At 43.1% G+C, this 25,962-nt stretch overlaps 1 protein-coding gene across 11 annotated transcripts in view; it reads left to right on the top strand.

The window, feature by feature from the left end:
- Osbpl6 (oxysterol binding protein like 6) overlaps window positions 1–25,962 on the top strand; it is a 199,385-nt gene that overhangs the window by 40,636 nt on the left and 132,787 nt on the right. The window contains exon 2 of one of the 11 annotated variants that reach the window (XM_052725740.1): window positions 7,703–7,826. The exons of the other annotated variants lie outside the window; for them this stretch is intronic. The gene's annotated coding sequence lies outside the window, so the exon portion shown is untranslated. The remainder of the gene's footprint in view (window positions 1–7,702; window positions 7,827–25,962) is intronic. 11 annotated transcript variants of the gene reach the window in all.

A 25,962-nucleotide genomic window follows, 5' to 3' on the forward strand; every position in this document is an offset into this window, starting at 1 on the left:
CATTGTGTTGGGTGTAATTATTCAAAGACCAGTCTAACTGAAGCTGGCAAGATGACTCAGCTGTGAAGAGCACTGGCTGCTGCTGCAGAGGACTTGGGCTTTGTTCCCAGCACCCACATGGTGGCTCACAATCATCTGTTCTAGGGGATCTGGTGCCCATTCCTGGTCTCTGCATGTGGTGCACGTACTTGAATGCAAATAAACACTCATGCATATAAGATAATAAAGAAAAATAAAAGACAAGGGTATCTGTCCCAGACCTACTCTGCAGAGATAATAACAATTAATGTTTTAGTATAACCAACTACCTAGACCATAAATACTAAGAAGTTGGTATTACACTTTTGTACAATTTTATAGTTTGCTCTTTCTTGGCAACTTACAGTAAGAAATACCTTATGTATGAGTCTGTGTGTGTGTGTGTGTGTGTATGTGTGTGTGTGCGCGTGCGTGCACTAGGCATGTGTGTGCAGGTCAGAGGTCCAGTTTTGGTTTTCATTTCTCACACACTAACCACCTTGTCTTTTTGAGATCAGACTACAAGCCCTAGAGATCTCCATCTCTGCCTCCCCAGCCCCGGGATCACGAGCCTAAGCAACCACCCCGAGCTCTTTAACTTGATAACTAGGGATCCACCTCAAGTTCTCAGGCTTGCATGACAAGCTCTTTACTGACTGAACTTTCTTCCCAGCCTCCAGACAAGTATTTTGACAGACTACTGTAATTGCCAAGTGCCTGCCAAGGAGTATTTCAGTAGTCTCCACCCTCTGTTTTATAGTGTGAGTCTTAGTGAATCTCTGTGTACACGTCTACCCACACCAGCACATAAACAGTTCTTTCCCAGCATCTTCACTGCCTCCAGCATCCTTTTAGTCTCTCCAAATCTAGTAAGCGATTTTGTTTGTGATGGAGCTGGGCCTGGCTTCACACTCAGGACTATCCTCTTTCATTATTTAAATCTTCATGTCATTACGATCATCTTAGCTCTTGGTGTTCTTAAACCGCTCCTATGTTTGTCTGTTTTTATTAAAAATTTAAACGAGGTGAAGGAGTACCTCTTTTCATGTCTCAGGCAAAATAATAGTATGGCTTTCTTCTATTTGAAGAGTTCCCAGGCATTTTCTTATACAGTTAACATGTTTTACTGTTGGCTTATTCTGAAACCTAGTCTAAGATATCTCAATCTTATATAGAGATATATAGCTTTGAAATTAATGTTTCAATAATTTACCATGCTTCCAGATGGGTTCCTTGACTTCAGAGGATGGGTTGGGAAGTAACTAAGAGCATAGGGCACCATGACTGAGGAGATCGGGAAGCTTTTGATTCTAAGTGCTCGCCATTTAAATTTTAGCATTGGCTTTCCCAACTGTGTGATGCCAGACAGGTCATGGAACCTGTTGAGCCTCAATTTCCTCCTCTATGAAGCTGAATAATAGTACTAATATTATACGGTATTTGTAATGGCCAAATCTGTAGCACCTTTGTTATGGGTAACATAAGTTACCTATATTAGTTAGCATTGCTATTTATTTTGTTTTGTGTGCATGTATGTCTGTGTGAGGGTGCCAGATCCCCTAGACTTGGAATTACAGACAGTTGTGAGCTGTCGTGTGGGTGCTGGGAACTGAACCCAGGTCTCCTGGAAGAGCAGCCAGTGCTTTTACCCTGTGAGCCATCTGTCCAGCCCCGTGCTGTTTCGTTTTTGGTGAAGAAGCTGAGTTACCTAGCTCCTGACTGTCAGGGATTCAGCATCACCTGCTGTATCTTTGTTCCACTGCCTTCAGATCACATACGTGAGTTTGCCTGCTATGTGCATATTTCTGGGTGTGTACATGTGTGTGCTCACGCACGCAGAGGCCGGAGGTCAGAATTGAGGATCTTCCTCACTTGCTCTCTGTCGTAGATTTTGAGACAGGGAGCTTAGTGATTTGCCCAGATTCACTGGTCAGGAAAGCCCCAGGACCCTCCTGTGTTTGCCACCCCAGTCCTCAGTGCTGGGATTATAGGCATACACTGCTGTAGCCAGCTTTTTACATTGCTGCTGGGGTGGAATTTAGGACCTAATGCTTGCCTGGTAAGTACTTTACCAACTGAACCATCCTCCCGACCCGTTGTTCTTTATAACCGCAACATCAGGGCTGTCCCTCTGCCCAGAATGGAATTCTGAACTAACAGCTTTCAATTTGTCTTTGAGAAGCGATGCTCAGTGGTACCCCTTTCCATTCTGTGTTGTAGACTTGGAGGGCAGAGCTGCTTCTGGATTCAGGGGATCTTGTCAAGTTCTACTAACCTTCTCCTGCAGGACTCAGAGCACCTTAACTGTCAGATGACAAGCAGTACTGTTGTCAGTTACAGGGAGGGTTTTACTTATGGACAAGAGAGAACAATCTATCATGTACAAACTGGAATGTATTTATCTTCATAGTGCCTAGCAGTGTAAAGTGTTATTTTCCTCTTTTTATAATTATGTTTTCAAAACAGCTGACTCCAGAAACATGTTCGATATATCGAGCATAGAAATGGGAAGAAATGAAAAGCAGCTTTAGCAGTGATATACACAGTAAAAGTGAGATGACCTCCGACTTCCCGCGATGGATTTCCAGGCCGTGTGGGATGGCCTAGCTGTCTTGAAGCTTGCAGTGGGGTTTTCTGAGCCTTCTTTTGTTAGAGCTGCTTCCTCTGAATTTGTTGAGGCTTCTGTGTAGGCCGAGCATGGGGCTCCCTAATTCATTTATAATTACTGGAGTTATGTGGACCTCATTACTTTAGTTAGTTGTTACATTCTTTCGTGTCGGATGGAAGACCTCAGCAGAAGCCAGTGTCCATGCTCTCTCTCGTATCTTCAGAGCATGCTGGAGGACCTTTTCATCCAGGAACGGTGGGCTTCGGCGTCATAAGAAACCTGGCCATGAGCAAACTGTCTCCTCTTCCGCTTGCTTGCGTTGTTAACAGCTGTACTTACCGCTAGGGTTGCTGTGAGTGTTAAGCCGAGCCTCTTAGGCAGTGAACTTAGCATGTTATCTTGAAGTGTGGAGGTTCTATTTTTTTTTTTTTAACATACTGACAATCATCATTCATCTTGTTATTCCCAGTAGGAACAATTCTAGAGACTGAAAATACTCTTGCAAGCACATTTCATGTACTGACATAACTATAGTTCTCTTATGATGGCTTTTCTCCTATTCTTAAAACAGCAGGGTAATTTACTTTATTCAGCTTTTTAATAACGCTAATCATACAGTCTTCAAGACTGAATGATCGCTCAGGAGCTTAGTAAGGAGAATAGAAGTATATTCATAATATTCCTTGAAGTTCACTATTGTATGTACCTGAAGTCATATCATTTATTTGAATGTTCTATTGTGTTTGTCACAGAAATACTTTGGGAATGGAAGCTATATGGTAATGCTGACAACATTGGCTTTTGCATCTTAAGAGGAAGCTGGAGAGAATTCCGGTTCCGGTTAACATTCCTAAAGCTGTCCAGCTTGTGAATTGCTAGCCTTGGTCTAGCTCAGACTGGCTCATCTGCAGTGTGTTACCTGTGTGTGTGCTTAACACATTTTTGTTTTAAAATAATTACAGATTTGGACGAAAGTACCCAAAAATGCACAAAAAAAGCCCTGCATGTCCGTCACTCACCTTCCTGTAAAGATAACATCATAACAATAGCAGAATATCATGACTAAAATAAGGCCAATATCAGGAAATTGATACTGGCATTACCTGCAGAACTGTTCATACACGAAAATATTTCTCTCAGTCAATAACTCATTTTTATTGTCTTCAAGAGACCTTTGGGTTTTTTTGTTATTTATTATTACTAATATTATTTCCGTGTGTGTGTGTGTGTGTGTGTGTGTGTGTGTGTGTGTGTGTGTATGTGTGTGCACTCACATGCGCACGTGTGGGCAGGTGTGTGTGCCTGCTGAGGCCAGGAGTCAACCTTAGGTGTCAACTTTAGGAGCCATCTGCCTTGACTTTAGAGACAGGTTCTCTCACTGAGACCAGGGCTTGACGGTTAGGTTAGGTCAGGCTGACCACCAGGCCCAGGGACATACCTGTTTCCACCTCCCCATTTCTGGGATTACAAGTGCATCCTGCCAACTGGTTTTTAATGTGTGTGAGGGGTTGGACTTAGGGCCTCACATTTGTGCTGAGAGCAGTTTACCCTCTTTTCGTAAGGTTTGCCTTTCATCTTTCCAGCCGAACAATTGGTTCTATTCAGTCCGTGTTGCTAATTGCCACAATCCTTTGCAAAATCAAAAATTACCTTTCCAGTTTAATAAAGAGCATGCTGCAGCAAGTGTCATCCTGGCAGCTAAGAGGATGATGGGATAGACGTATGGTTTTCATATGTTGCTCTTGAAAATTATAAAATGAGTATCATTTAGTGGCGTTTATGTCTAGATTGTTTAGTCAGTAGGGTTGGGATGGGAAGTAAGGGAAGCTGATTCAGCAGTGGCTGTGGGCATGATGTCTGTCTTGCAATGATGGGTGTTAGGCACCCATTCTTCTGGGATATGGTTTCACTTGTAGCTCTTTCGGGGTGGTAGTGGTTTCAGTTCTGTGCATTGTGCTGGCCTGGTGACAGAGATAATGATTACTTGAGTAATTATTATTACCCAAGTCTTCAGGAACTGCAGATGACCGTGCCACTGGTGTGTGCTGTGACTAGACACGGGGATCTGGGCTTAACGTGACTGGCGTACCTAAGAAGAGACTTGGTAAATAGGCAGCCCCCCAGGACTGATGCTGGTACAAAAGTGTTTAATATGGTGCCATCCAGGATGCCTGAGTACTCCCTGTAGGACGTGTCTACAGCCAATTAGATGCTTGACTTTGTCTTAAATGATGATTTGAAATAACTTATCATTTAAGATTCGACATCCAACAATGACCATATATGACCTGAGCATTCCAACCTTTGTCCGTTCATTTTTCTTTGGTCCAGCCTGCCCCTGCCCTGACTGTAGCCCTCACCCTCATTCCTTGTGGTCTTGCTCTCATGCCTTACCTTGCGCTTCAAGTTAATGAACTCAGTGGAAGTGTCTAGTGTGACATCTCCCTTGTTCTTTGCTGAGCCACCCGGCCAGTGCCGACCTTTGAAAATCCTAAGTCACTCTGTCTTCCACTACCGGACTAAACCAGCCTTTTACCTGAAGATATTCCAAACACTCAGTTGATGGCTCGCCCCCACGAGATCTCCCAGGTAGTTAATCTTTGCACACTCCTCTCATTGATTGCACTTCCATAGGCTGTTCCCTAGGGTGCCCTCTCTCAGGACCTCCCCTCCCCCACATCTTTTTAGCATTCTCCCTGCTTCGCTAATATGATCAAGGACATAGGTAAGAATTCTTGCCATTTTCTTTGTTAGAATCCCTACTTCTCAGCGTTCTTACTGTTCCTGCTTTGATCCCTTTGGTTTCAAGCAAAAGGACTTTTGTTCTCTGGTGCTCACCTCCACCCGGTCTCTGTCATCAGTCAGAGGCCTCCCTATTTTGATAGACACTGATTTATCACTTGTTCATCTTCATTTCTTTTTTATTATTATTATTATTAAGAAATTTTTATTATTAAGAAATTTTCTACTCATTTTACATACCAACCACAGATTCCCCCTCTCCTCCCTCCTTCTGCCCCCTAGTCTTCCCCTCCCCCCATTCTCACCTCCTCCAAGGCAAGGTCTCCCCTGGGGAGTCAGCAGAGCCTGGTACATTCAGTTGAGGCAGATCCAAGCCCCTCCTCCCTGCACCAAGGCTGCGCAAGGTGTCCCACATTAGGCACTGGGCTCCAAAAAGCTGCCTCATGCATCAGGGACGGGGAACTGGAGGTTCCAGCTGGAACAGGGACAGAGTGGGAGAGCAAGGAAAGAGATACCATGATAAATGAAGACATCATGGGAATAGGGAGAAACAGGGTGCTAGGGAAGTTCCCAGGAATCCACAAGGATGACTTCACCATAGACTACTGGCAAGTCGAGAGGGTGCCTGAACTGGCCTACTCTGGTGATCAGATGGCTGAATACCCTAAATGACATCATAGAGCCCTCATTCAGTGACTGAAGGAAGCAGGTGCAGAAATCCACGGCCGGGTCCCAGGCCGAGCTCCAGGAGTCCAACTGATGAGAGAGAGGAAGGATTCTATGAGCGAGGGACATCGAGATCATGATGGGAAAACACACAGAGACAGCCAGCCAAACTAGCGGAAACGCATGAACTGTGGACCACACAGCTGTGGAGCCCCCATGGGACTGGACTAGGCCCTCTGGATAGGCGAGACAGTTATTTAGTTTGAACTGTTTCGGGGGCCCCTAGGCAGTGGGATCGTGATTCATCTTCATTTCTTGAAACTTCCACTTGGTAACTTCTCACCCCAGGGAAACGGTCAGATCTCTCTGACCCTTTCAAGCAGGGCTTCTCCTTGTCACTTGCTGATACTATGGGGTGGATAATTCCGTGTTGCAAGGACCATGTTGCACACGGCAGAATGTTAAGCAGCAACAATGGCCTCCGCTCACCAAATGTTAGTAGCACCCTGGAATTGAGATAACCAGAATGTCTCCAGAGGTGGTGGTGGCGGCGGCGGCGGCGGCGGCGCACGCTTTTAATCCCAGCACTCGGGAGGCAGAGCTAGGTGGATCTCCGTGAGTTCGAGGCCAGCCTGGGCTACAGAGTGAGTTCCAGGAAAGGCGCAAAGCTACACAGAGAAACCCTGTCTCGAAAAAAACAAAACAAAAAACAGAACGTCTCCAAATGGCATTGCTAATGCCCATTGAGGGGCCATGTCACCCCTGTTGATAACCAGTGCAAACCACGTTGCTTCATCCACTACCACCTTCCTCTCATCCCATCATCATCAGTTCCCTGTGGTCCTATCACACTCTACGTCTCTATGTCCTGCCCCATTCACCCAGTCCTGATGTAGGCATCTAACAAAGCCTCTTATTGAAAAATGCTGTCAGAGTTCTGTACTTTTGAGTGAGTGTGTGGCCAAACTCAGTGAGTGGCCGGCCTCAGCTCCTTAATTGATATCTGAGACGATGACCTCATCTTGTGGTATCCGTCTTATGTAGTCTCTTGAGTCACCTCCGGTTTCCTTGACTATCTCCCTTAGATCTGTTCTCTTCGGTACTTTTTGTTTGCAGGCCCCCACCCTGTGCAGGTCCTCAGCTCTCTTCCTTTGTCCTGTTCTGTTCCCGTATGTCAATAATCTTTGTAGATTCTTCCTCAGAGATAAACCCAGGCTCTTGTGTCTTTTTGCCTTTGGGTATGTCCAGTTGGTTATCTATATGTCACTTAAACACAGAATAGTTCCACTTATTTTTTAAATGTCTTGTCTTTCTGCTTTCACTAACTCCCAGTGATGGGACTCTGTGGTTCTTTTATAAACTCGGGTTTTCTAAGCATGTTTTGGCTGATCATCCTATCAATAAAAAGGTTTATGGCATGGTACAACTAACTAATGTGTGAGATTTATTAATAAATAAACAAGAACATTATGTTAGTCAAGGTTCTCTAGAGTCACAGAACTTACAGAATGTATATATATAGTGGTGGTTTGAAAGAAAATGGCCCCCAAAGGGAATGCCACTATTACGAGGTGTGGCCTTGTTGGAGTAGGTGTGGCCTTGTTGGAGAAAGTGTGTCACCATAGAGGCAGGCTTTGAGGTCTCATATATGCTCATGATATCTTCCAGTGTCTCAGTTCACTTCCTGTTGCCTGCAAGATGTAGAACACTCAGCTACTTCTCCAGCACCATGCCTGCCTGCATGCCGCCATGTCCCACCATGATGATAATGGACTGAACTTCATATCTATAAGTGAGCCACCCCAATTAAATGTTTTCCTTTATAACAGTTGCCATGGTCATGATGTTTCTTCACAGCAGTAGAAACCCTAACTAAGATAGAAGTTGGTACCAAGGACTGGGGTATTGCTGTGATAAACCAGACTATGTTTTTGTTTGGAGTAATATGGACTTTGGTACTTTGGGTTAGGAAAGCAGTGGGATGGTTTAAGCACTGCTTAATGGGCTATACTAGTTGGAGCATGGAATGGTGCTGATAATGATTTAAACTATAGGGGGCTGGCTCAAGAGGTTTCAGAGGAGAAGAGTTTTATTATATTGACTAGAAATCATTCTTGTGATATTTTGGTGGAAAATGTGGCTGCTTTTTGCCTTTATCCCAAAAGTTTGCCCGAGTCTTAAGTGAAGAGTTTTGGATTAATTCCCTTGGCAGAGGAATTCTCAAAACACCCTAGTATAGACTCTGTTGTGTGGTTACTAGTGGTAATTCTAATGAAGATTTATGATGAAAAGGAACAGGCTGAGCAAGGAAAAATGTTTAAGGAGAAAAGGAGTGCCAGAAAGTGGAAAGGAGCTAAGTCCTGTGTTCAAGGAGACAAACAGATTAAGAAATGGAATAAAGGGAGTGGTGACTTCAGGGCAAGATCTCACCCAGCTAAATTGTCAACTTGTGAAAAGGAATTAAAAGCTTGAAGCCAGGTGTGGTGGTGCACACCTTTAATCCCAGCACTGGGAAGGCAGAGGCTGGTGGATCTCTGAGTTTGAGGCCAGCCTGGGCTACAGAGCAAGTTTAAAGACAGCCAAGTTTAGGCAGTGAAGGACAGAAAATTGGTGAAGAGGTAATTGAATGAGGGGACCAAGTTCCAGCCCCAGCAAGCAGCAGAACTTATCAGCTTCGGCCATGTGGTTCTAGAGTTAAGGACAGAAGAAAGAGGCTATGGAATTTGCCCCTGAGACTAAGGAAAGTCCCTGAGGCCAGGCATGTGTCAAGGGTGTCCCTGAAAGAAGACCTAGAGAGGCCATTTTGTGAAGCTGTGAAGTTGAAGCCTGGATTGCCTTGGAGACCCCAAGATGTTAGAGATGCCAGAGTCATGGGATACCTGCCAAGGAAAGCTGCTAACAGGGAATGGAATCAGCCCAAGAGAAAGAAGTGTGTTGGCAGTCAACAAATCTGAAAGGAATTGGAGATCTGAAGAGCTTTTTGACAAGACATGGAGGTGCAGAGTTTGGAGTATACCCACCTGGTATTTGGTCTTGCTTTGGTCTAGTATTTCCTCATTATGCTCCCTTCCCTATGTTTTGAAATGGTAATCTATATCCTATGCCATTATATGTTAGAAATATGTAATCTATTTTTTGATTTTGATTTTATAGGAGATTACAGTTAAGAGATTACGTGAATCTCAGGAGAGACTTTGAACTTTATACTTTTAAAAAAGTTTGAGACAGTTATAGACTATGGGGACTTTTGAAGATAGACTGAATGCAGTTTTGCATTATGATGTGGTTTCAAGCCTTTGGGAGCCAGGGAGTGTAATGTGGTAGCTTGAAAGAAAATGGCCTCCAGAGGAGTGACACTATTAAGAGGTATGTTGGAGTAGGTGTGGTCTTGTTGGAGAAAGTGTGTCACCATAGAGGCAGGCTTTGAGGTCTCATATATGCTCATGATACCTCCCAGTGTCTCAGTTCACTTCCTGTTGCCTGCAAGATGTAGAACACTCAGCTACTTCTCCTGCACCATGTCTGCCTACACGCCGACATGTCCCACCATGATGATAATGGACAGAACCTCAGAACTGTACATGAGCCACCCCAGTTAAATGTGTTTCTTTATAACAGTTGCCATGGTCATGATGTCTCTTCACAGCAATAGAAATCTCAACGAGGACAGTATAAAGGGAATTTATTGGAATGACTTACAGGCTGCAGTCCACCTACACCCAACAATGGCTAGCTGTGAATGGAAAGTCCAAGAATCTAGTAGTTGTTCAGTTCCACAAGGCTGGGTGTCTCAGCTGGTCTTCAGTACATGCTGGAATCCTGAAGAAGAAGGCTCCAATGCCAGTGAAGGAGTGGATATGCTAGCAAGTCGAGGGCAAGCAGGTGAAAAAGGAACCCTTCCTTCCTCCATTGTTCTTATATGGGCTTCCAGCATAAGGTGTGGCCCAGATTGAAGATGTGCCTTCCTTCCTCAAGATCCAGATCACAGGTGTGCCCTCCATTTCTGGATTGTAGTTTGCTCCAGCTATAGTCAAGTTGACAACTAAGAATAGCCATCACAAACATCATCATAAAACATATAGTAGAAAACTTATAAATAGAATTTTATTAAATTGATGTTAAAAAATTTAAACCAAGCCTAGTGGTGCAGGCCTCTATTCTCAGCTGCTCTGTGGGATGAGGCAGATGGATGACAAGTTTAAGGCCAACATAGGCATAACCTATTTTCAAGGTCAATGTACGCAGCTTAGTGAGACCTTGCCTCAAAATAAAATGTAAAAAAGGTCTGAGATGTTTCTCAATTGTAGAGTACTTCCTTACAGTGCACAACGTCTTGGGTTCAATTCACCAATACTATAAATGAATAAATAAAATAAGCAAGTTAATTTTAATGTAAAATCCTTTGCTTTAAATGTATATGTGTGTATATATATATTCTTTCTGTGATGCTTAGGAGCAAACCCAGGCATTGTGCATTGTGGGCAGGCCCTCTCTCACTGAGCTACAATCCCCTTTCCTGCTGGCAATCATTTCATACGCTTCAGTTCTTAAAAACCCAGACTTAAACTGAACTCTCAGAGCTTGGCCTGGTGCTTGGCTGTAGATCTCTACATCTGCTTCCATCAGATACTGGATGACAGATATGACAGTTGGGGTAGTCACCCATCTGATTACCGGTGTAGGCCAGTTCAGGAATCCCCTCCATTGTTGCTAATAGTCTTATCTGGTGTCATCCTTGTAGATTCCTGGTAATTTCTCTAGCACCAGGTTTCTCCCTAACCCCATAATGTCTCCCTCTATCAAGATCAGTTGAAGAGAGGGAAGAGGGAATAAATGAGCAAGGGGTGGAGGTGTTAAGATCATGATGGGGAAATCTACAGAGACAACTGAACCAAGCTCATGGGAGCTCATGAACTTTAGACCGACAGCTGTGGAGCCTGCATGGGACCCAACTAGGCCCTCTGCATAAGGGAGACAGTTGTATAGCTTGGTTTGTTTGAGGTGCCCCTGGCAGTGGAATCAGGATCTGTCCCTGGTGCTTGAGCTGGCTTTCTGGAGCCCATTCCCTATGGTGAGATGCCTTGCTCACCCTTGATGCAGGCTTGGTCCTGCCTCAACTGAATGTACCAGGCTTTGCTGACTCCCCATGGGAGGCCTTACCCTTTCGGAGGAGGAGATGGGGGAGTAGGTTGCAGAGGTAGGGGTGGGGGCGAGGCAGGAGGGGGGGATTGAGCGGGGATCTGTGGTTGGTATGTAAAATGAATAAAAAAAACTAAATAAAAAAAACCCCAAACTTAATACTTTGTTATAATGTTCACTTTGGATCCTGATTGGATTGTCTTGGTTGAAACAGTTAACCTTAGAGTCAAGTGGAATGAGTGTATTTCTGGCTCTTCTCATAAAATTGTGATGCTCAGGAAGAATGATGGTGGCCAGAGGTCATGGGGCCGAGAGAATAGGTTATTATTGCCTAAGGAGTGGAGAGTTTGCATTTGCAAAGATACTTGACGATAGTAATGGTTGTAGACATTAATGTGCTAATTAATATCTCCAATTTACTTAAAACCAGATAATATGCTTTTGTGTATTTTACTACAATTAAGAATACAATTTACTATAATTAAAGGATATCAAGTAGAAATGCTTCATTGAGGACCATCATCCACCTGCTGAGTATGGAGGCTCACAGTTTTGATACCAGCACTCTGAGAGGCAGAGGCAGGTGGATCTCTGAGTTTGAGGCTAGCCTGGTCTATGAAGCAAGTTCCAGGACAGCCAGGGCTAAACAGAGAAACTGCCTCAAAAAAAAAAGGAAGAAGAAGAAGGAGGAGGAGGAGGAGGAGGAGAAGAAGAAGAAAAAGAAAGAAAGGAAAAAAGAAAACAATCAGAACCACCCACATAATAATCAATAAAAGTTAGTAAATATTACTGTTACTATTATTTAGTTACCAATATCATTACTCATTGTCTCCATGGCCCTCTTTGTCTACAAAGATATCCTAATTTGGCTCAGTTAATGGTCATCTTACCCACTGTGTGCTACATGTTTCCTTATACACAGTAGGTGATCAGAAGATTATTTATCTAAATAAATATTCTCATGACAATGGACTTTGAGCCTTTAAAAAAACATATTTCAGGAGTTAGTTGTGTGAAAACATGCATGATTTAGGATTAAATACTTAGTTCATTTTCATTGATACTTAGGGTGTACTGTTGCCACTCATGTTCATGGTAGAAATGTATAAGCATGAGAAATCCATGTATCATAGATAGTCATTTACTCTAGATATTATGTTCCTGTGCATTGGCTATCTAAAACATGGTATTTTGTGTCTGAAAAAGTGTTTGAAGCTGTATTAAGTTGAAGTGATTGCCTTGGACAAAATGTCTTTAAGATTAATTTAAAGGTGTGTGTTAGGTACTCCCTGGGAAATCATCAGGCCACTCCAGCCAGAGAAGCAGATTGGCTAACTGCAGGTCTTCACCTCTCCCTCAGGTCCTCCAAATCCCCAGTCTTATCCCCAGGTCTGTAGCAGACCACCTGCTGAAACCTCCCTCCACCCCCCCCCCAACTTGTACAGTGGATCACCCAGATCCCCCACCACAAAAACTTGCTTCCTTCCACTCATTGCTTTATCCTGTCCCCCAACTCCAACAGGAGTTCCCTGGGAATCTGCAGGCCACTCTGGCCAGCAAAGCAAGTAGGTTAACTTCAAGTTAAGTCATCTTCACCTCTCCCTCAGCTCCTCCAAGTCCACTCCCTCGGTCTCATCCCCAGCTCTGTAGCAGACTATGTGCTGTGGCCTTTCCTCACTCTCTGCCCCCATTTTTAGGTGACTAGGCAGATGCTGGTAGAACACCCTGGATTCCTTCCTTCTGTGGACCCCCTCAGATCCTCCCCATCCGCATTCCTAAGTGTCCTAATACCTAGAAAAACATTTAATCTATAAGCCTCAGTGGCCACACTTATCATCCCAGAAGAATTTCCTAGCATGCAACACACAGTCACCACACTCTCCTAAGAACCAGAAAGGGCAACAGAAACCAAGGAACAAAATGCTTGTTTTCAACAAAGACAAGACCGGATGTCAGCACCTAGAAGTACAATCTTCCCAAGCAGATGCCTAGACACCAGAGTAAAAAACACAATAACAGTCAGGACAATGTGTCTCCACTAGAGCCCAGCAACCCTACCACTCCCCATGGAACTTTCTCTAAAGTTGACTACATACTCAGAACAAAGCAAGTCTCAACAATAGGAGAAAATTGAAATAACACCCTGCATCCTATCTGACCACCGTAGATTAAAGCTGGATATTAGCAACATCAGAAACAAGAAAAAGCTTACAAATGCATGGAAAGTGAACAGTTCACTACTGTATGAAAAATGGATCAAGAAGGAAATTAAGAAAGAAATTAAAGACTTTTCTAGAATTGAATAAAATGAATACACAACATACCTAAACTTATGGGACATGATGAAGGCCGTTCTAAGAGGCAAGTTCATAGCACTAAGTACCCACATAAAAGAAATTGGAGAGATCTCATACTAGTAACTTAAAAGTATACCTGAAAGCTCTAAAACAAAAGAGAAGAAATCACACCCAAAAGGAGTAGACAGAAAGAAATAATAAATTACTTATATTTATTGAAATCAATAAAAATAGAAACATACAAACAACAACAAAACAACAAGAATCAAAGGAACAAAATGCCCATCCTACCAAAAACAATCTACAGATTCAATGTAGTACCCATCAATGTTCCAACACATTTCTTTACAGATCTTGAAAGAACAATTTTCAGCTTTGTATGGAAACACAAAAAACCCAGGATAGGTAAAAACAATCATGAATAATAAAAGAACTGCAGGAGGTGTCACCATCCCAGATTTCAAGTTGTACTACAAAGCTATAGTAATAAAAATAGCATGCTATTGGCACAAAAACAGACATGTTGATCAATGGGATCAAATTGAAGACCTAGACATAAACTTATACATCTATGAACATCTGATTTTTGATAAAGAAGCCAGAAATAAACACTGGAATAAAGACAGCATCTTCAGCAAATGGTGCTGGTCAAACTGGATCTCTGCATGTAGAAGAATGCAAATAGATCCATACTTATCACCCTGCATAAAACTCAAGTTCAAATGGATCTAGGTCCTCAACATAAAGCTAGATACCCTGAATTTGTTAAAAGATAAAATTCAGAATAAACTTGAACTCATTGGCACAGGAAAGGACTTTCTGAAGAGAACACGTTAGCACAGGCACAAAGATCAACATTTGATAAATATTTGAGACCTCATGAAACTGAAAAGCTTCTGTAAAACAAAGGACACCATTGCTTAGACAAAGCAGCAGCCTACAGAATGGGGAAAGATTTTTTACCAAGTCCACATCCAGTAGAGGGCCAATATCCAAAATATATAAAGAACCCAAAAACTAGATATCAAGAAAACATATGACCTACTTAAAAAATGGGGTACAGATCTAAACAGAGAATTTTCAAAAGAATAAAGTCAGAAGGCTGAGAAACAAAGAAATTTGCAACCTCCTCAGCCATCAAAGACATGTAAATAAAAACTACTTTGCAATGGTCAAAATAGCTAAGAATAATAGAACAAGCGACAGCTCATGATGGTGAGGATGTGGAGTAAGGGGAACACTCCTCCATTGTTGGTGGGAGTGTAAACTTGTATAGCCACTGTAGAAATCAGTGCGACAGTTCCTCAGGAAGATGGGAATCAATCTACCTCAAGATACAGCTATAGCACTCTAGGATGTATACCCAAAGGACACTTGTCAACCGTGTACTTTGCTGTTTTATTCATGCTCACCAGAAGTTGGAAACAGCCTAGATGTACCTCAGCAGAACTGATAAAGAAAATGTAGTACATTTACATGATGGAGTATTACTCAGAAAATGAAATTATGAAATTCACATGTAAATGGATGGAACTAGAAAAAAATCATCCAGAATGAGTGTGCTGGCTGGTCTTACATCACCTTGACACACAAGCTAGAGTTATCTGAAAGGAGGGAACCTCAACTGAGAAAATGCCACCATAAAATCCAGCTGTAGGGCACTTTCTTAATTAGTGATTGATAGGGGAGGGGCCAGCCCATTGTGGGTGGTGCCATCCCTAAGTTGGTGATTCTGGGTTCTATAAGAAAGCAGGCTGAGCAAAGTCATAGGAAGCAAGCCAGGAAGCAGCATCCCTTCATGGCTTCTGCATCAGTTCCTGCCTTCAGGTTCCTGTCCTGAGTGAATTCCAGCCCTCACTGCTCTTGAAGATGAACTGTTATGTGGAACTTTGAGAGAAATAAACCCTTTCCTCCCCAAATTGCTTTTGGTCATGGTGTTTCGTCACAGTAATAATAACCCTAACTAAGACAATCCCATGTTCTAGCATATTTGGTACAGGAAGGTACTCGGCATGCTCCCAAAGGAGAAATATAAACCAAGCCAGCCACACACCTTTCATATTCCTGCCTTCAAGATATGGTAGGGCAACGGTGTAAAGTGTGTGGGAGTAACCAACCAATATCTGATTTGAGATGGAACCATGATGCTGCTTGGGTGACCAAGAACCAGACACAATAGCCCAGGGACCTATGGGAACAAAAACAGAGACACCCAAAGTCAAACAGTGTGCAGAGCATAAGGTATCTTGGAACACTCAGCTCTAAATGGAATGTCTCCATCAAATCTCTCCCTTCAGGGTGCAGGGAACCCTAAATAAGAGGAGGCAGAAAGAATGGGATGGAGGACTCCAAGGAAACAAGGCCCTCTAAATCAACATGATTGATACTCCTACGAACCCACAAAGACTGAGGCAGCATGCCCAGGACTTACAAGGGTCTGCACCAGATAGAGTCCTAGAGATAAAGGGAGAAGTGGACACATGCCCCCATCCTTAACCCAGAAGCTATCCCCAATAGATAACCACGTGCAAATGAAAATGTAGTTTCCTCCAATGGGTGCCTCCATGGGGAAACAAACTACTCTTAAGGACAGACTGTGTACCCCGCAGTCGATGGCATCTTTGGGGAGCCTTGTCTCACAGTGTCATGCCAGGCCTTTTCCTTTAAGAAAAATTTAAACTTCATCTTATTTCCCTTTTTATTTTATTGAATATTTTTTATCTCTCTTTTTACCCTACAGGTCCTTTCTGTATATTATGACTTCCAGTTCTGTGTTTCTCTGGAAGTCCTGGGTGTGCGACTGAGTGGGTCTCGGTCTCTTGGGCTTCCGTTGGGCTCCTTTCCTCCTGTTTTGTTTTGTCCAATTCTGATGTTTTTGTTCGCTCTTATTATATTATATTTATTATCCCTCCTGTTTCTTTTCTTTTCTTTCAAGATAGGGTTACTCTTTTTAGTCCTGGCTGTCCTGGAACTCACTTTGTAGACCAGGCTGGCCTGGAACCCAGAGATTCCCCTGCCTCTGCCTCCCGAGTGCTGGGATTAAAGACGTGGGCCACCACCGCCCGGCCACCTGTTTGTTTGCTAATGAGAGACAGAAAGGATGGATCCAGATGGGAGGGGAGGTGGAGAGGAACTGGGAGGAGTAAACGGAGGGGAGACCATAATCTGGATACATATGTGAGAAAAAAATCTATTTTCAATGAAAGGAAAAAATGTTTATGTTTTCTTGTGAGTTCAATGTGGAAAATATGTCCTCAGAAACTGAAAAGGGACTGCTTGGTGTCAAGTCCCCCAGATCAACTTCTGCCTTTTTTTTTTTCTTTCTTTCTTTTTTTTTTTTTTAACTTCACTGGCTGCCACTGACAGTTACTGTGTGGTTGTCTAGCTCAGCAGCCTCCTTTCCAGCAAAATGTGATCACAATTCCCACATCTTGCTTGCTCTAGGTCGCCTCCTCCCATTTCTCCCCTTTCCCTGTGAATCAGCAGATGTGCATGACGTCATCTTTGGATTTGGCAGTCTCTGTGGTGCTAAGTGTCGCGCGCCCTCCAGAAGTCAAGCGTGGCGAGCCTGCGTCTGCAGTTTATGCTTATTAAATTGTGAACGTTTTCAGCGAGTAAAGGATTTTTGGAATCATGGCATTTTTGGTTTAATCAAAACAAAAACAGGGCTGGGGAGATGGCTCAGTGGGTAAAGTGTTAGCCACACAAGCAGGAAGACTTGAGTTTGGATGTCCAGCAGCCATGAAAAGCCAGATGGAGTTCAGTGAGTCTACAATCCCAGCTCCAACCCCAGAAGTGCTTGAAGCTTCTAGGCCAGCGTGCTTGGTACACACAGGTACAACAGCAAATGATCGTGCCTCAAACAAGATGGAAGGTGACGGCAAACACCCTAGGTTGTCCTCTGTCCACCACAGGCTTTCTGTGGTATGCTCACACTCACCTCGTACACACAAACAAGTGTGCATGAGCACACGTGTGTACACACACACACACACACACACACACACACATATATAATCTACAGTTAAGACTTGCTTTACAGGGCATCCATGAAACAAGAGATGCAATATGTGCAAATAAACCTTAGAGTGATATCCCCAGATTAGTGCTGCTCCCAATCATAGAGAAGCTGCTCTCTGCGGTGGCCAGTAGTTAAATGCAGAAACATCATAGGTGTTTGAAGTGCTGAAACCAAGTGACTATTGAGCGCTCAGCCTTAAAATGGAACATCTGCATTATCCCTCCCCACTAAGGCTCAGGAACACTGTAGAAGGGGGCAGAATGGGTGTAAGAGTCAGAGAATGGGAAGGAGAGCTGTGAATGGCTGGCCTCTGGACTTAGGTGTTCATATAATTTTATCATTTTAAGATGGATGAGGTGTACGGTATCTGTAGTTGGTTTATAGGAGACTTCTCTGCGTCCTCAGAGGGTGGTTTTTCCCTAGTTGAGGATGAGCATTCTTTAAAGCTCTTAGAAGGTGTCTGTGTTCCCTTCTCATTTTGCTGCCGCCTAGCTTGTGAGTAGGGAAGACTCATTCACCTTCAAAGAAAGCAGGCCAGCCTTGAGTTCCTCAGGGTCTGCAGAGCGGAATAGCATACGAATCACATTTCTCTCGAGCTTAATCCCACCACTTACTCAGCATTTCCATCTGGAGGTCTCAAAGGCATCTTTAACTTTTTAACTCTCTGCTCAGAACCGATCTTTTGATCCTGAACTAGTCAGCTACACCAGTGCGCCCTGCTGTTCGTGCCTTTGCACGCAGCCCCACCAGTCAATCAGCTGTTCCGAGGAACCAGGGCCATCTTTGATGCCCACTCCCTCCCTGCGCTGCCCACGTGGAACGGCTCTCTCTGTTCAACTCAGAGCCTATCCTGGACCCCTCCTCCTGCTCTCACTGCCTCAGCCTCCCCTTGTCTTGTTCTCTGTTCGTACTTTTCAGAGCACAAACCTCCTCCCATCTCTGCCTTGACTAAAGTCACTCACTGCCTTCTGCTGCACAAAATAAAACAACTTGAGGTCTCCAAATGATCGCTTGTGTGCCCACCCCTCACACTGCACAGACCCACTCCACCTTGTCCTGCCCTGCCGTAAGTGCTGCTTCCGGAGAACCCTCACGCTTCCACTCAGTGCAGTCAAGTCCCTTTGTTTCTTTCTCATCAGACTGTTTCCTTCTCCGTCTGACCTTTAATCATATGCAAAGACGCTTAGTTTTTAGATCTGTCTTTCCCATCAGACCGTAAGGCGACACGTTCAAGGTCAAGTCTGTTTTGTTTAACACCATATCCCTGGTTCCTAGGATTGTGAATGGCACGTATTAGGAGCCTAATATGTTTTCATGAATGAATAAGTGAGTGTCTCTTTGTAAAGAGCTTAAAAATACCACATCTGACATTCCCCCTTGACTCTTAAACGAGGTAGTAGGCGGCTTTCCTGACAAGAAAGCTGGAATAGATGGGGCTGCCCCCAGAGGCGTTTCTAGGTTCATGTGATTCTGAATAGCCTGGTGTTTGCCATTCAGAAGGATCCCCCCACTTAATCTTTTTTTTTTTTTTTTTTTTTTTTTTTTTTTTTTTTTTTTTTTTATTTTTTTTTTTTTTTTTTTTTTTTTTTCAATCTTAAAATGTATTTATTTTTTTTTCCCCTTTTCTATTTTAATAAAAAGGAAAAAAAAGAAAAAGGTTATAACTAACAAAAGAAAAATTATATACAAAAGTACAATGACTATATACAATATATACAAGTAATAAATGTCTAAACAATGTCTAGTCCATTTGTATTTGACAAATTCAGAGAAAATAATTTCATTATCTATCCTATTTTGTTAAGTCCAAAATGTATCTAATTCACTTTCTATCCTAATTAATCTTCAACTATAACTAACTAACCTTCAACTATAACTAACTAATCTTCAACTCCCTCAGAGACCCAAGAAGGAAATAATATTAGCTAACAAAAATAAAAACAGAAAGTGCATGCAAGCAACTTCCAAAAAATTTGTGAGTTGACAGAAACAGCCAGCTGCCTGGACAGTCACCTGAGGTTTCTCCACAGTGTTGGGGCATCATCTTCAGCCTATAGGCTTAGCATATCTGACAGACTCATTTGTGAGGTAGGATGTACACAAGGTCGACAGTTCAACCTCACATTGGGTGAGAGCAGTCCATGTACCAGAAACACCTGAATTCCACTAGTGTCATGTCATGACTCAGGATTTTAAATTCTGGAAATTGTTGTTGATTTTTTAATTCAGCTGTCCATTCTTGGCTGTGTATATATGGCTTCATCTTAACATCCCGTTCTTCTCCACATCCCTCTGTCAAATGCCAGTTTACTATTGCGAGGCGTGAGCTTAGTTACTCTTCAAGAATAACTGTTTCAGCTGCTGTTCCATTGCACATCAGAAGCCATCGGCCCACTGCCTATTCAGCTGCCTTCGAAGAAAAGGGCACTGTACCTTTTCCAAATTGCGAAGGCCACTTCAGGGATGGTGCCATATTGTCCTGGCCTCAGAAGATGCCTTTTGATAAAGCCATAACCACGTCTTGAACGCATTGGCATAGGAGACTACTTCCTAAATAGAACACCAGTAGCACAGACTCTGAGACAAACAATCAATCAATGGGACCTCTTGAAACTGAGAAGCTTTTGTAGAGCAAAGGATACGGTCAACAAGGCAAAGCGACAGCCTACAGAATGGGAAAAGATCTTCACCAACCCCACATCTGACAGAGGACTGATATCCAGAATATATAGGGAACTCAAGAAATTAGACATCAAAATGCCCAACAGTCCAATTAAGAAATGGGCTATAGAACTAAACAGAGAATTCTCAACAGAGGAAACCCACTTAATCTTATTTCATGATTCCTGACATTCGGTTAATGGTTTCATTTTAAATCACTACTAGGTTTGCCTCTGATGGGAAAAAAAAAAAAGAACTTATGGGGGCTGTTTAAAATGTATGAGTCTTCCTGCACCACACAGAACAGCAAAAACACTTTTGCTGCTTTGGTAATAAGATAGTCCTCCATACACGTTACCCCCAACAGTGTTGTACCTCCACTGTAATGGGATGGTTTTGACGGAAGGGGCAGTGGGGCTGTAACAGTCATGTGAAGATGTTTTGAGTTCCCAGGGTGTCCTGTGTTCTTGGGGTAACAGTGCTGATGGGAAGGGGTACAATGAGTTTGATCGCAGAGACCTCTTAAGTGATTTCCCACTGCTGGAGCGTTTCCAAGCCCCGCCCCCAGCAGTTTGGGGAGCAGAGCATTGGCCTCCTCATTCAGCATGGGTGTACTACTTCATTTTTTCTAGATGCCTTTTCTAGACCTAGTGTATAAAGATTCTTGGAACATGATTTCTTATGGTTTTTTTTTTTAATGAAAAAGAAAAAAAAACAACAGAAAAGTTTATTGCTGTAGTTTGGATCTGGCGGTGCATGAAAGCCCATCATGTTACTGACTTTGTCCTCGATATGACATGTGAGGGAGGTGGTGGAGCCTTCATTAGATGAGTCCTAGTGGGCGGCAGTCAGGTCACGGGGAGTGTACCTTTGAAGGGGTGTTGGACTCTCAACTTCTCCTTGTCTTTCCTCCGCGTCTCAGCTGCCATGAGGGGATCACACCTTTTCTATTACACACTTCCCGTGTACTGTATCAGTCCCAAAGCAATAGGATTAAATAACCTTGGCCCCAGACCTTTGAGCCAAAACAAAGTTTTTATCTGTATGAGTTGATTCTCTCGAGTAGTTTGTCACAGAAGGGGAAAGCTAACACACATGGCGCTTGCCCATAATTCTGCTTTAATGTGATGATGGTGTTGCCTGGTGTATGTATTTGAACTCTGTTGCTTGTTCTGATGCTTCTCAGGCTGGGAGCCTATCCTCAGCGATGCAGGCTGTTTGTTGTGGTGTCAGTCAGAAAGAATCGTGGAGAGGAGAATGATGCTTTCTCTAAGTCAGCGTGCATTAGACACCATGGTGCAAAACTGCTCTAGCCCCCACGTGCTGTGTGTATGCTGTGCATTTGTTCACAGATCGAAACCAATGCTACCTTCTACAGGAAATGAGTTCTCTCTACCTGTAATCATTAGACACTAATGTCATAATTTATGTTCGGGGATGGCCCATCTTCAGTCTCCATCCACACCCTGGGATTTGATCCTCACGACATCTCTCCGGAGCTGCAGAAGACTGGGCATCACCCTGAGTACAACTCTTCCCACAGCACCTGTTCCTGTCTTTTGATCTCTGCCTCCTCAATCGTGTTTGTAGATGATGTCCTAGTTCCGCCCCCACGTCCCATGGTGTCACGTCACCGAGAGTAGAACTGAAGTCCCTGCCCTGCCATGGGAGGCTGCTGCTGTCTCCCAGGCCTCTTCTCAATCCTTTGATTAACTGGGCTACACATCACCTTCCCCGGTCTTCTCCATCTCCCTGTCTGAAATGCCTCCCAGTTCCTGCCTTTCCCCGAGCCAGGCCTGTTCCTCCTGCTGTTTTCGTTTTAAATACCATTTCCACAGAACAAGGCAGGAAATACTAAGGGAAATGTTGCAGAATTCGGGAAACTACAGAACAGCTGTTAAGAGAATAATCTAGTTTGCTAGCTTTCTCAGACATTACAATATGAATCCACATTCCTTTTTTTATTCTCACAAACTGTTGATCTTCAACAACACTGGACAAAGCTAACAGTCTAACAGCCATCAGTGGGTTTGTTTATCACCTGATGTCGGCTCCCTTCCCTGGCCCTGCAGCCTGTGTGTGCTTTCAAAAGTCTGGGGCCATGTCTGTCATGTTCACTGTCGCATTGACTTCTAACTCTGAGCTCATGGTAGCCATTTATCCAACACTTGAAGAGAAAAGGAGTGACGTCTGAATGTACTGAGACCAGGTGGATGCTGGCGGAGGTGTGTCAAGGCCTTATGGTGTGGGGTATACCGTTAGCCCAGTGGAGGAGGGGTGGGCTCAGGAAGCAGATGATGCAGGCTGCAGGAGTAGGAGTCAAAGGACAGCGGAAGAGCCGGCCCTCTGCTCTGTACCAGTTGGAGAGCCTCTGTGATCCCCAACTGAAAGGTTGAATCAGATCGAGTTCCTGAAGTTTCTATGTGGTGAGCCCTCTACTACGTTAGTAGTGTAGAGTCAGACTTAGCAACAGTTGCCATAGCATTTTTTTCTTCTCTGCTTTTCTCAACAGGAGGATTATCTATTTAACTTTCTGTGGTATAAAATGTCTTTAACTCCAAGTATGCCGTGTTGGTCTGTCAGCCCTTTCCATGGGTGCAGAAATGAACTTTTCAGGGGCGCTTTGTGCCTGCTTCCTGTAGGGCAGATGCATTCACCGAGAGCCCCTCCAAAACCACAGTCGGCCCCCTGGCCGTCTGCTCTCTCCTCCAGAGCCCCTGTGGCTGGGGATATTTCCAAGCATGCTGTAGTTTCTGTTTGAAGGCAATTGCTCTTTCTAATCACACACTGTTTCTGTCTACAGAGGGAAGCCACTGAAGAGCGTATGTTGATTTGAATCTGAATGCTTGCGATGGTGACAGTCCCCTGCAGGCAGTGGCACTAAATGGAGGCCGGTTCCTTACTGGCGCTGAGCTGTGGGTCTTAACGGTGTCAGAAGCCATCCTGTGTGCTGTGTGCTTGTCACTGGGGAATTCGGCCAAATGCTGGACTCTAAGCAGAAAGGGATGCCATTTACGTACTTCCATGAGTGTGTGTTTGCACTTGGGAGTCTAAGAATATGTAAGCGCAAAGGGCATTGTTCCTCTCCAGCTCCACTTGGGTGTCGGAGACGCTGCACTTAAAATGGCCTCTGAGCACAGGTCACCAGAGTCAAGGTCAAGCTGCTCTTTCTTGGTTGAAACCCACCACCCACTTTCCTACATCGTTGCCAAAAAGATGCAAAGCTCTGAATGTTGTCACTTCATCTCTCTCTCTCTCTCTCTCTCTCTCTCTCTCTCTCTCTCTCTCTCTCTATATATATATATATATATATATATATATATATATATATATATATATATATATATATATATATATATGCTATGGGACAGGAGAAAAACCAAATTAATTAAGGGACTATTAAGGGACTATTCTATTACTAATCTCAACTCTTTGATTCTATTCTCATTCTTCAAACTTTCCTTAAAGTATGAATTTTATATCAAAATTTACAAGATTTATATATATATATATATATATATATATATATATATATATATATATATACATTTGAAACTTTGTTAAGATATGAATGGTCATATAGAGTACTAACTAATTCTAGAAAGAAAAAAGGCTTCAATTAGCTGCATATATATGTCTTTGTGTTCGAGTGTCTTATCAGTTTTCTGCAGGAGATCACGGCCAGGCCTAACATCAACTGAAGTCTCCAGGAAGAAGATGGGGCCCCACAACAACAACAATTCCACGTGGACAATGATAACATCACTAAGCTGACAAACATCATCTACAGATCAGCTTTGAACTACAAAGTGCTCAGAGCAATTTTGAGAGGGCTAGCTGAGATGATTCAGTCTCAAAGACTACTTGAATAAGGACTTGAGATAAACCCTGAACTTTGGTATTATACACAGACTGGATAATGAAGGATATAGTTACCTTTCCTAGAATTTGACAACCTAAAATTTTTCTTTCAGGATAAAGATCACTTCGAGATATGTGTATATATATATATATATATATATATATATATATATATATATATATATATATGTATATATGTATATATGTATATATATGTATATGTATGTGTATGTGTATGTGTATGTATATGTATATGTATATGTATATATATATAATAGTACTTTGTAGCAGGGCTAGGTTGTAAAAGCCTGTGGGCTCATGGGCCATGCTTCCTGTTATCTGCTCTCCAGCTCCACCATGGCAGTGCCAAAGCAACCACAGATAATGGTAAAGACCCAAGCATTCTGTATTCTTGTAAACTTTGATTATGAAAGAAGGGCAAGGCTGTATTTGGCCAATGGGCTGTGGTATGATACCATAATCAGCAGAGTGGCTCCGCCCACACCACAGAAATACTGACGATGATGAGGGTGAAAACGCCCGAGAAGCTTTTCTTCTCGTATGGTCAGGAGGCCACAGTTGGGTTTCCAGGAGGATCTAGGTAGGCTGTGTAAACAAGTATAAGTGCGTGAGATCCTGTCTGTGTGACAGGTAACAAGATGGGGTGACTTGAGGCCCCCTGAATAGAAGCAAATGTTAGAGAAACAGACAAATCCCACCTCCTTCTTATCTTCAGTGTACATCCTGGCCTCTGCCTTTGGTTAGCGTGAATGTGTGCTGTTCCTCAGTTCCTGGCACAAGCCATCTTAGAACGATGAGTCTTTGCTTCCATGACAAGACCTTTGGGGATCCTGGCTGTGCTGTGGTCAGGGGGAAGGGCACTGGCTTCTTTGCAGTTCCTGAATGATTTTCATGGACTGGCCTAAACAGAATCTCTGCAAAATGAGAGACGTCAGACTCTTATTCAAGTAAAAGTTGTCACCATTGTTGAGCTGTGACAAGTTAATTTCAAGAATGACTGTGGAAGGAAAAAATGGGTGACAAATTGAGTTGGTGATCATTTTATTTGACAAGAATTCCTGAAAGGTGAACTTCAGATTTGGATGGTGGAGTCTGATATGGGTCAATGCTTGTCGATCAGTGGTTTCGTAACAGAAGGGTACAGCACTTTGCACTGTGCAGCAGGGGAAATGGAAGGGACTCCAGTAATACCGTCAAGTTCATCCTTATCCTTTGCATCCCATTCATGCTATGGATTCTGAGGGGATACACTCAGAGGTAACGAAGCACCATGTGTTCGTCCCATGGCTCTTGGTCTTATCTGTTACCTAGTGGAAATAGAGCTTAAAGTTGGCAGTTTTAACAAATAAAAATACAAGCTGTCAAATAAAAATTGAATTTCAGACACGAGTCATTTTTAGTATACAGTCAAGATTATCCAAATAGCTCATATTTTATTTGTTAAATTTTTTTAAGATGGGGTCTCATTCTGTGTGAAGCCCTGAAACTCGACATGTAGACCAGGCTAGCCTTGAATTCAAAGAGATGCACGGGCTTTGCCTCCCAAATGCTTACTTTTGCATTTTTGACTACCAAGAGCAGGTCACTGTTTGAAAGAATGCACACTTTGTAGTTGACACAAGGTCCATTATATTCTTGATATAAAAATGTGGCATATCTTTCCTTGTCAACTTGTTTGGTCAGATGCCGACTGGACATAAATCAGATTACCATTCATCTTTCTCCTAGTCCTAGCAATGACTCTCCAGACTGAGGGTGCAGCTCAGTGGTAGAGTGCTTGCCTAGTGTTTATGAAGCCAGGGGTCTGATTCCCAGAGCCCCTACTTCCCACCCCAAAATGCTGCATCTATTTCAAAGCTCTCTTATTGGTTACATAAGCAGATAAGATTAGTATATGTTCATCTTTATGAAATTATCTATTAATATTT

Source organism: Peromyscus californicus, unplaced genomic scaffold, assembly GCF_007827085.1.
Source record: "Peromyscus californicus insignis strain IS unplaced genomic scaffold, ASM782708v3 Scaffold_7__1_contigs__length_154581171, whole genome shotgun sequence".
NCBI lineage: Eukaryota > Metazoa > Chordata > Mammalia > Rodentia > Cricetidae > Peromyscus > Peromyscus californicus.